We start from the raw sequence: 12,857 nt of genomic DNA on the forward strand, positions 1-12,857 counted from the left end.
GCTTTCATTAAAAAGCTATCCTGCTGAACACATTATTACTTTAACGCGTAGCTGATCGGCGAACTATTTCGAATACGTTTTTCTTCTTTTCTTCTTTGTTGTGTTGCTGTCACGTCGGGGGCCTAATCCCGTATTTTCTAAATGTTCATTAAATTAAATTACATGTTCATTAAAGCCATACATTTCTATGCATTTCTAGCTTTTTCAGCTGATCAACTTGAGAAAGACAAACGCTGAATTGCGTCTTTAATAAAAATAAATGCTGAGTTGGAATTGAGAATTCCGCCGGAAATTCGTCGGGCTCCTCTCATTAAACACCCTCAGGCATCGGTGCATCATCACAAACGCGGGCTCTCTCATCATTAGAACTGTGGAGTCTCAAAGCTTCACTGCCTCTAAATACAAATGCTACATGAGTATAAAAAACAGTATTTTTATATTATTATTAATAATAAATCAGGTTCAATTTTTTGACTCAAAGTTATAGTTCAAAGGTTTCCTAAATAGAAAAAAGACAAAGCGAATGTGGAAAACAGCACAACAGGCACATTTAAGTAATACTATTAGCTGGGTGGTTAGCTAAAAGTAATCAGTGTAAAATAACAGCTGTAGGAAACAGCTAAATGTAGTAGATGAACAGGTAAAAGTAATGGATAAAGAAACAAAGAAGGGTGGTAGAAATGTGGCCTAGCTGAAATAGCTAAGCAAATAGAAATAACAAACATTACGAGTTAAATATATAAATCCTACTGAATAAATCCTACAGTAAGCTTATATCTTTGTATCTATATATCTGCATAAATAATTGTAACTTCTTTTGCACCATAAACAGTGGATATTAAATAATCTACTTTGGAATGGAAAAAATACACAACACTGTTTGCTCTGATGTTATTAAATGGATTTAAAAAAAATTCCTATTCAGATTTGCCTGACAGCGTGGATGGAAGGGTACTTTATTTGATCTGTTTTTGTGTGTGTTATGATAACGCTGTTAGGGTATATCATATTTTTATTTTCTGGAAATATTCTCATAGTATCTCACAGGGAAGCTCACATTTATCCTTGGAAAATCCAGCACTGTTTAGACTCAGACTCATAATTCTATTAGTATGCAGCAGGAATACTCCAGGCCTAGTTATTTAAACAATACCATTAAACAGGATAAAATGTGTGGTTTCTTCAGAGGCCATTGCAGCTACAATATCTTTTTTTAATACACCTCATTTTAATTTGCTTAACAACTTCCCATGTAATTATCACAAAACAGTAGTTAATGACTTAAATAGAAGAATAGACTTTTAGCACTTTATATAAACATACATTACAGACATGAAACGCACACACACTCTTGGATGGTTTTACACTGAAAATGCTGGAAAATGACTTTTAAAACTTTTAGTATTTCACATATTCTGGGTCTCACATCTTTTGCCAGAGGGACAGATCTGAGACCACAGATAGTGAAAGTGTACGTTTATAAGGAGTCTGTTTTTCAATTCTATTCAAAACTTTAAAACAAAGAAGTAGAAGAAATATTTGTCGATGTGGCTTATCATTGGAGCATGAATGGTAGCATTTATTTTTATGGTAAAAGCAAATAATACCGTGCGCACTAAAAGAGGTCTAAAATAACATTAAAAATAATAGATGGCATGAATTTGATTTGACAACAGCTCACACTTTAGCTGAATTTATTACGCTTATATTCATGCTTTTCATTAGGCTATAAAACGGCCAATTGAGTGTGTAAATGAGCAAAATAGATACAGCTGCAGGTTTTACTGGTGCCTAACAAGTGACTCCACAGCACAATAATATTTTATGCTGGATAAGTGTTTTATTTCATTAGATTTCATTAGATTAGATGCACATCTGTTTGTTCTCCAGTCTTGAGTTTAAGACATTTGTCAAGAATCAAATGCAGTGAGATAAATTACTGTCATGATGAAGCAGTGTCAGTGCGCCTGGAAGTGCAACACTTTTCCTTCTTTGGAAACTCATTAAACAAAGACAACACACAATGTACTGTAGCAACATATATATGCTTATATTTTAAAAAAATATATATATAACAGGTATAATAGAGAGACACTGACACCATTTGAAAAAAAATGTTTTTTCAATACAAATACAGATCAAAATCAGCCAATCACAACTCATCAGCCCCCACTTGGACAGTTTAAACCACTGTCTAAAAGTATGGCTTGCATCAGAAAGCATACGCAAAACTGCAACTTGATCAAACAGTTTGTTAAAAAACAAAAAGCAACGACAACAAAAGCAGTTCAAACAACCAGAATAAAAGGTCAATTTATAAACATTTATACAAATATTTATAAAAATGTATAAAAATAGGTCAAGTTTGCAATTTGACCTATTTTTGTATACCTGCTCCTGTTTTTAAGCCAACTTCCACAAAAACTCTCTGGGCCTGATGACCTTGAAATGTTGCCCTTGGAAGAGCGTGGGATCAATAAGCAGCTGGATCATAATGTTGCAAACACCAGTGCTCGTGTGTGTGTGTGTGTGTGTGTGTGTGTGTGTAGAAATTGCTGTAAACAGAAGAACAAAGCCCAAAAGTCGAGCTCGTTTACTTCAAAGGAAATGTGTCTTACACCCTGTCGTCAATGTGAAAATTAAAGGTCTGAATCTCCCAGTTAAGATAAAAAACACGAACATGTTTAGCAGTTCCAGAATCCCCAGAGCTCATATCAACACACATTACACTTAACGCTCTCCTCCGCAGTGGCCACCCCTCCGAGCCTGCCTTTGTTTCTGTAAGTTTACGGAGCGTGGCGCAGACGCTACGTGCAGCCGTCGGTGTGCAGCATCACACCTCCTGGAGTTGCAGTGGAGAATTTTTAGAAGGGTGCCACTGTTTACAGACACATTTATTTACTCTATAACTCACCGATTTGACAACGTAGAGCAAGAAAGTCAAACTTTTCAAATCTCCGCTGGCCTGGTGACGGGGAGGAGGAAGACTTATTGTGAGGGCTTTTATTCACAGAGTGCAGACTTGTTCGCTGTGGAGCTCTTACTCTCACAGTGAGGAATTTTTTGAATCCTCCCTTCAAATATAAACTTGCCATTGCTTTACATTTCAAAGGCCTTGTGTTATTAATGAGAGGATACATTAATCAGTAACCCAAGTGCCATTATTATGTAGGCAAGCCCATTTCTTCATGGATGCATTGCAGTATGGGAGTCTCATTACGTCGAAAAAGACCCACATACTGAATTTATGGAGGGATGAAATAACTGTGCAAGTGTAACTATGAAAGCTTGTTCTTAATATTATTAGTTAGTGTATTAGTTTCAGTCTGTTGATGCTTCTAAGGCTCAATAAACTCTCTTTATTCATTTTTCTTTGAAAGAGATGGAATCCAGATTCTCGGGAGTCCTGCTAATCATCTGGGATGTTTTTTTTCCCAAAGGGCACCTTTCCTTTACATTGTAGTCTCAGTTTTCAGTTTCACCCAAAGATCCACAGCTGACATGGACATCTGCAATCCCCCCTCCGCCATCGCACAGACACACACACACACACACACCGCCACCACAGTCATCATCATCACCAAAGCAAATGGCTAATCAGTCCTTACCCGGGATGTCAAATTTATGTCAGGGCCTAATCATATGCAGATTAATGACAGGTTAACCTAAACAGCAGAGCTGAGGTTGGCAAAAAGGTCCCAGAAAAAAAGGAAAGAAAAACACAAGCACATTTTAGAAATGCATTTGTTAATTTGTACATGCTGCAAGGTGAATGTGTGAGGTCGCCTCGGCTCCACGGTGCAGATAAGACCCAGAGCGGGCTGGACGACGCAGGCCTCGTCCACGTGCACGTTCCTCTCTCCTGGGCTTTGAGAGGGGGCCGAGTGTTGGACAGCAATGACTTCCGACATAAATTACAATCAGGAGGAAGAGTCGGCTGCCAAGAATCTGCAAATTCGGAACATCCATATAATTTAATCATTAAATGGACCCTTTGTGGTGGCACGATAACGCTCCGATGCAAGCAATGAGAGGTTGACCCCAATTTTTATCGAGCGGGTGTTTATGGAGTCAAAAGGTCCGTGCTTAGACGCAGCACAGGCTTGGGGGTCTTGGACCGAGGGGGTAGGGGGAAGTAGCCGCCCCAACCACGCACAGGAGAAATTCTCCACGATTAAAGAGCCCCTGATTAATCTAACGTATGTGCCAAAACTGCACATGCGGCGTATGATCCCAATTAGCCTGAAACCCAACTCTGTGCAGGCCCAGCTCCACATTAGCTCTGCCATTCTTCTCTTTGTTTTCACTGGACGCTCCCTGACAACATGCCTGTTCCACATTACATCTGCTGAGACAAATCTAACTGAAAGATGTTGATATTGATGGCAAGATATGTTGTTGTATCAGTCAATATATGGACTGATAGAAATGCGAGCGGGGCCGCTTGGACGGTAAACAGTGAAGAAGCCAACGTGACTCCACTCTGTGATAGGACTGCCATTTTTTACAGATACTCTCATAGTCATTAGGCATAATGTTCTAAATATGAAATGAAGTAATTACAACATGCTGCTGTCGGTCGCCAGAGGATCTGACAGTTAACGAGCCAGCATTCAAATTACACTTGGAAATGATTAGTAAATAAAAAAAGGCAAATTGAAAAAGTTTGTAAGATAACACCACGACCACAGTGGAAGCAAATGAAATTGGTTTTTTCCTCTCAGTTTTCTGTGTTGAGAATCTAGACGTGCCTGCAGAAGTACAGCAGCAGTTGATACAGAGGTTTTTACCTCTTAACCCGTTGGTTCGATAGTGGTAAAGTCAAAATAAACAACCTTCTGGGAAGAATTTGGTGTCCTCACCAGCAGGCCCAAGAGTGATTTAACAACAGTAAATGATACGCTCTTCTCTGTCTAACAGTGACATGATAAGTCATAATAATTGACCAAGGGGTTAATTATTATTTCCAAACCATCTGCGAAGAATATCTGGAAAGCAGAAATAGTGATTAGAAAGCTTTTTGGTTAATAAACTATGTGTAGCATAGATGTAGGTTCATTTGAGCATGTGCGGGTTCTTCCCTGCAAAGGAATGTCTTCATTCTGCCGTTCTGTACTGCTTTGAAATAACTGTTCTCACTCTTAATCTTCTCCCTGCTATGTCACTATGAGTCTCCTTCCCTTTTTCCGCTTCCCTGATTCCAGACATGAGTTGAAGGCTATGTCTGCTATCAGGATACACACCGCTACCTTACCTTCGAGTCGTAGCTAAGTTTCCTTCCAGCAAGAAGAACCTTTTTCTTCCGTCCACATTGTATGTTGGTGCTTGGTGGTGGTGCTAACTCTCCTGTCATCTGCCATAAAATCCCAGAGGAAGAGGTTGTGTAAGTGATGTAAGTGAAGTGAACAATGTAAAGAAATGTAGAATAACTGGAAACATAATGTTTCTATTTCTGTTTTTTCATGTCTTAGTTTGAGGACGGCTGTTGTTGTCATCACTGCACACACATCTGATTATTTGGTCCACTGCTATTTTTCATTTTCAGTAGACCCTGAAGTCCCATTCTTAAGGTGTATTGTTATTTAGTCTGTTTCCCAAGTTTTCCACCTCGACCCGTAACTTCACTGCTTTGGATCAGTCTCACCTCTCTCATCAGCCTCATTTACTGCAGCACACGGCAGCTATTTTTGGTGGAAACGCTCTAAAAGTTGACTGTCCAACTGCAAATGACAGCCAAAGTTTTCCTCTAATCCCAGTGGGTGGAGGCAGGTGGCAGCCCACCCCAAGCCTGCTTCTGTCCAGAGAGTTATTCCTTCCTTGTGCTGACTTATGGGAGAATTGTTGGTTTGCTTGACCCTATAAAAAACATTTAGCAGGAGCTCAAAACCGAGCTAAAAGGATGGTCAGAAGACTCCAAATGATGTTATCTTAGTTTCTGATGGTTAAGTTTCCCACCTTATATAGTGATATTTGGTCAGTGCTGTGATGAACGTTGTACTCTGTGATCATGGCTGTTTTACCCAAATATCCTTAGTATTCCCACGTAGCTGGATTACCCTTTTGTAAATACCGTTTATGTTAAATTCACTTAAGAGAAATCAGAGCTAATCCCACTAGAAATAGGTAAGAAGTCACATCGCTTTATACTTTCCTCTCCATTAACCTCTGAACCAATGTCACTGGCAACCCAAATAGGGTTGCAATGTTCCCCCTACTTTTATAGAATTTAAATCAATTTAAGAGAAAAACTGTGATAACGAAATTAATGTCCAAAACTTTATTTTTAAAGTTTAAGCCTAATGCTAGACAGGCTGCTGGTAACTAGTTGGATGTTGAGAAGTGAAGAAACTGTAAGTATGACAGAAGATGGCTTAGCTTTCCAGCAATTAGAGTCCTCACATGTCACAGAAAGGTATTATTTACCTGCATTTCTCTTAGTAACATGACTGGTCCAGCCGTCACAGTGTAAACATATACTGTAAATTAAAAATAATAATAATAATAATTTGATGATTTATTTCCTACGCCGTTCTCACTTATCCTGGCAACGAGCTGCAGTCACATTAACACATGGTGCGTTCACAGACTCTCAGCTGTACAAAATAGCTCAGAGACCTCCATTCATTATGAAGCTGAACTGTCAACACTCTGAGGCGGGTACATGAAGAGAACTGTGGGGCAACATTTGCAGTTTAAAGTGACGGGGGAATAAAGTCGTCAGTGTTCCGCCCTCCACTATTCGACTCGTGCAGTGAACAGGCACTCACTCAGGGCTGCAGGCAAAAATAAATGCTATTTTCTGTGCGCACCCAGACTTCAGAGTCACGTTCCCATAATTCAGAATGACCACTCGGAACATTCTGGCTTCCACATCCATCAGAGGGGAAATTATTTTTCTGGGAATATCATTTATTTTACTTCCACTCAATCAGAAAATGCGGATGAGAAGTAATAATATAACTAATAAGCAAGTAAGCAACAGTGCGGAACATTTTATAGAGCTCTTACTGGCCGGTATGAGTTAATCGTGGCTGTGTTAGTATCACCATATGCTCGTCTAACAGTGTTTATGGTGTTGTGTGTGTGACTGAATTTATTGGAATAATTGGTTCAGTTCAATTTCAGATCCAAGAAAACTCATTGAAACAAGTCAAAGCGTTTACACCCCGACTGCAGCTGATAGTCCAAAGATCATTTAATCACATTTTGACTTGTCGGTCCTACCATAAATAATAACTCACATTTTCTCCTGTCATCATTACCACTAGGTTAGTAGTAATTACAAAAGGAGCAAAGGACTAATTGGCAAAATTCTATAAATAGATTCTGGCTGTTATTTAATGCATGACTTTAAATCTGTGCTCTTCTTGGCAAACAAAACAAAACCTACGCTATGTTGATAAAGGGCCGTTCAGATTGGAAGATATGCTTACAAAGAGCCAAGCGTAATATCATCACCACCACCCACAGTATATTTCAGAACTAATGGCGCTAAAGTATAGCTTCCTCCTGCAGGTGTCAGGTGATTTCCTGTGGCTCAGCTCGCAGCTCAGCCACGCAGCTAAGGCGAGGAGGCATTAAAGGACATAAACAAGACCACATCAGCGCACCGTCTCACCCGCCATGACGATGCTCCGTTCTCAGCCCACGCTGCCCCTCCTGCTCTCAGCTCTGCGAGCACAGTTTGTAGGAAACGTCAGCCGGCGTGATTGATTTGAGATGGGCGATTCCCTGACTTCATGCTTGTATAAAGCAAGACAGCTGTTGGGAGAAATCAAATTCCTGCAGGAGCTGGAGGAATTTTCCATCTGTTTAATGGAGTCAATGCCTTTTGCGAGATGAGTAAATAAAAAAACATGTCCGAGTTGTGGCAGAAGGTCAGTGAAACCCTCATTATATAGCAATTACAGCACAAAACCCCCTTTCCTTTTAAAATCCAGCTTGAAAGTCAATCCCACTTTCCAACAGTAAGACATGACAGGGCAGCAATTTAACTTTGGTACAGCTTCAAGACTTACAGAAACGGAAGGGGCTGAGCCTCCTAATAAGTTTGTCCTTCACAATCACCACATCTTTTATCTTTTTCCTCAAATATCTGCACTCATTAAATGATAAATAGTTAAATGTTTAATGGTTTCAAAGGTTGGACTGTTTTCCTTTTGAGGCCCTCTCCCCCATAAAGTATACAAATTACAAATGCCCTGGAAGTTTGTCATTTCTTTTCAAGAGCTGTTTGGACAGATTCTTCACTACAAGCATATTATCACAGCATGGCTGTGTGGAAACAGCTTCACTTCTCATTAAAGCTTTCTATAATTCATTATATGTCGCGTGTTCATATGGTGAGCTTCATTTAGATGAAGCTGATAGTCTTAAGAATTTCTTCTCAGGCTAAAAGCAGCGGCCGTGCAAAAGCCCTCTGTGACTTAAGTAATACAGATTATGAAAACAGATGAAACCCAAGAAGCGGAAACTTAGTTTGAATAGCAAAGAAACACTGTGAGAAAACATTAGAGCCTTTAACGCTACTGCGCTTTTGACTTTTGATTCTTATCATTCAGTAGAACTCTAGTGGTGGCAAAGCTAAGCACAATGTGTTTAGCTGAGAGAGTATTATCTTGAGTTATATTGTTATCTTAAGTAGTTTAGTCGAGGTTCGTGTACTCGGTGCAAACAGGTGGGTCTGAAGAAGAAGCTCCTCTGAGCACTTCATTCTCTGATGGGTTGTTTTCTTGTGGAGTAAAAACCATCCATCTGTGTGCGTCCAACACTGTCTCCAAAACTGTCAACATATTGGATTCTCAACTTTACATTTACAGGAAACATATTTTGTCTAAAATAACTTTACAAAGTTCAACAGACTTTGTAAAGTCATCACAACTGTTTTAAATATATAATCGCCTTTATGCAGTTATTATATGTATTCAAAACACATTGGTTTATAAGTAACGTTACAGACCTGCTTCACTTACAGACCACACAAATGACTCAAATTCACCTGCTTAACACCTGCATTAATTATGATTGGAGCAAAGCAGGAAGTGAGGATGGACTAATGGGAATAGTAAGCCTTTGCCCAGCATGATAAGAAGTAAAAAAAAGTGATAGTTATTAAATATCTATCTATCTATCTATCTATCTATCTATCTATCTATCTTTAGATACTACATTTACTACATTTAACAGCAACCACGTGTGTGTAAACATTTCCATTTTTATAATAATAGGGACATTTATTTATTTGTTTATTTACATTGAATAAAGAGGAAAAATGACATAAAATGGAAATCTGAGAGCTGTTGACAACTCGTGAGGTGATTTTGTTTCTTTGGGAAGTTTAAAAGCTGTTTTTCATGATTTTGCTGATATAATTTCCTCGCAACATAAGAGCAACAACAACAAGAACGTGTACAACAATTATATTAAAATTGAAGTTGCTTATCCAACCAACATTAACTTCAGCAGTAAGAAAGAATTCATGTTTTTTTCTTATTGCTTTTAGTCATTTACAGTAAATCAAATCCTACATTATGATCAGAAACTCCTTATTGTGCCTGCTGTCGCAAAAGTGTCTTTGCTGCCAAGAGCTTTAAATAACTGCAATGAAATATTATACAGTAAATTAATGTGTGTCTTTGGAAAAGTATTGTTTTGACTTTAAAAGCAGAAATGCTGGTCCTGAGTCTGAAACCCACAGTGACAAAATAAAATCTGATAAACCTTGGAGAACCACTGGCTACTGCTCCTTAAGCTTTTTGTTTTGAATGCATGCTAAGAATAACTAAAGGCAACACTAATAACAACACAGATTAAAGCTGATACACGACTTTTGTCAACTCGGGTTACATCTTATTTGGACCAAAATGGCTCAACATTCAGAGAAAAGTCCTCTGAAAGGCTTTAACAGTAAAATCAACATGAAACATGTTTTTCCTTTCTGACAGGGAAGACAGTGATGATTTATACATGGGTGCAAACATGTCTGAGAATGAACAAATTACTCCCTTTACACCTATTATAAGTGCAAGAAATGTTTTCATAATTTATAGTACTGTGACAGCTTGACTGCAGCTGCATCATATTATTGCAATTATGAGTAATTCTGTAAACTAATGTCAAAGATATAAGGAAGAAAATGCAGATCTGGCATTGGTCACAATCAAGATTTATTTTTAAGGCTTTCAGGCTGCAGCATTACAACATGTCACAACAACTGGTTTCTGAACATTAAATGGATTCCACAGCTCTACAAGAAGTTGAAAAAAACATGCACAAAACAATCTTATTCTCCAATATCCGGCAATTGTTTTTAATTTTACAGCCTTCTGTTCTGTGTCCAATCCTCTTTTATTTGGTTTGATTGCAGCCTGTTGGAATATTCAGCACAGATTAAAATAGCAGAGGGGCTTGGGTGGTTGTCGACTGGAAGACACAACCGTAGTAATCTTCCAGATGTGCCTCACATGGCTCTGGAATCAGTGGGGAAGTTTCCTTGCAGGCCTTTTTTGGATTTCAGAGAAAACAATCAGAAACTCCTGGCGCAGGAACTGTAAGTAATTCAATGATGGCCTTGGAGACAGTAACGAGAGGTGACAGTTATAATCAGCATTGTATAGCCGTGACTAGTGGCGAGATACGTGAAAGAGATTCCTTAACATAGATGTAGAAGAGCTGTATGGAAAACATGTTAGATATGACTTGAATATAAGTGATGGATCTAATCTCCAGTCATGGCTTTATGATCTGTTCATCAGTGCTTCTGATTTGAGACGACTACCCTCCAAAATGACATCTGTTTATGTTCATATTAAAAAGCCCTTTAATGACCTCAGTAATTACAAGCCTTGTCTTTTTGTTGAAAGGATAAAGGAGAATAGTGTGATGTAGCACAACAACAAAGGAGGAGGTTGGGGTAGATGGAGGGTCGGTAAAACGTTGCACTATAATACCTGTTTGTTTTTCCTTCAGCCTGTGCTGGTTTATTGTATTTATTGCAGTCTAGTTATTCCCTGTTCTAACTCTGTGGTAACCAGTGAAACCATCATGACCAAGTATTTTGTGGTGCAGTCTAACCAGCTGCACATATTGTAGATATGTTTGCATTGGTCATGTTTTGTTTTTTTTATGAATGAATTTAGCTCAATAACCCTGTTATACAAGAAATATAACAGTGATAGTAACAGGTGAGACAGCTGGTAACATGTTGGTTTGGAGTCATGGTTGCACTCACTCGCTTCTCTGGTTTTCTAATCATTAGAAGGCTGAAGCTTGTTCATTTTCCTACTAATGGGATATGCTCATGTAAATAATATACAGTAGATACATTACAGGCTGGTAGAGCTATTTGGACCCACAACTCCTTTCCGAGCAGCAACTTCCAAAAACCTGCAGTTGTTCTGATGCCCCACTGTGGCTGTGCTCAAGAGTGACTCAGTCTCCACAGGCTTTTATGTTGAAATACCCAAAAGAATATTTACAGACAAATACAAAAATTTTTTTTTTCTTTATGGATGGTTACCCCCTTCACTGGCTCTTCATTGTAGCTCATGTCACATAATTGGGAGCTCCCCACCCCTCCCACCCCCACATAATCAATGTGACAGCTTGCTAAACAAGCGTGCTAGTATTTGTAGATAACTTAGCAACCTCTTGTTCAAATATGCAACTCTCAAAAAAGATTACACTGCAAGACTGGGAAGACTAATCTTGAATTTTCAGATGACCACAATAACCATAATAGTAGTATTATAATATAATATTTGACCTGTAAGCGACTTGTAGTTCAGCGCAATTAACTACCACAAAATTTCGGTAAACAGAAATAAAACATTTGGATAACAAACGGCACTTTTTCAGGAGTAATACCTGTAGCAAGTTCAGCTTGAATCGATATTCTGGTCACAACATACCAACTCTTATTGTTAATATTAATATCCAAAACATACATCACAGTTTACAGTTGTCACAGATGTTACAGCTGTTCAGTTTTCATGTGAAATTATGAGACTAGCAACATTTTTTCTTCTTCAAACTTCATTTTGAAAACGGGCTGAACTGATGTCTCACTGCTCGTGTTGATTTTTTGTGAACACATTTACAGGTCCTAACCATTGAATGACCAATTCAAATTATAAACACAAGATATAATAAATTGGAATTATCATTTAATCCACTGTGCTCAAGCAGTTTATGGTGGCAATAAAACCTTTTTATCGGTTTTGATCTACATTTAGACCTTTCTAAATATTTTAAATAGAAACCAGCCATGAATAGTTCGAGTGGTTCTAGCTCCAGGGTGACTCCTGAAGAAACTTCCTGCTTCTGGTTGACTGAGGATGAAAATTGTTTGAATAGCTTTAAGGCAGCCTGCAACACAGGTTAACATTGAGACTATTTTATTGTTTGTCCCTGCTGCCTCACCACCTTCACCTTTAAGTCTTACACGGACATGTCTGTAAAGGGAAAAAAATAGATTAAAATGATACGGTGCTTAAACTTGCAAAAGATTCATGACCTGTTAACACAGTGGGGGGCAAAGTCCGATATGCCAGCGCATCCTATTAAACCCAGGCAGGGTGTGCATTAAGGAGCTGGTTCTCTTAAACATACTGATCAAAATATTAATGGTCCCTTATAAACACTGTGCCTTTATCTGACGGGGATTTACTTTATAAAGACCTTAATCCAAGAGCGCAGAGCAGCTCTGCTCATTAGTACTGGCCTTTAACTCACACTCCAGGATGACATACACACAGGTGGACGCTGAGCCCAGAGTGACTATTGTGTTTATGTTATCTTTTCATAAGCTTTGTTTGAAATTTGTCAGACTGCATCACTGTTTAACCATGTGCCAGTCA

Source organism: Pundamilia nyererei, unplaced genomic scaffold (genome assembly GCF_000239375.1).
Source record: "Pundamilia nyererei isolate P.nyererei 1_Seehausen unplaced genomic scaffold, PunNye1.0 scaffold00021, whole genome shotgun sequence".
Classification (NCBI taxonomy): domain Eukaryota; kingdom Metazoa; phylum Chordata; class Actinopteri; order Cichliformes; family Cichlidae; genus Pundamilia; species Pundamilia nyererei.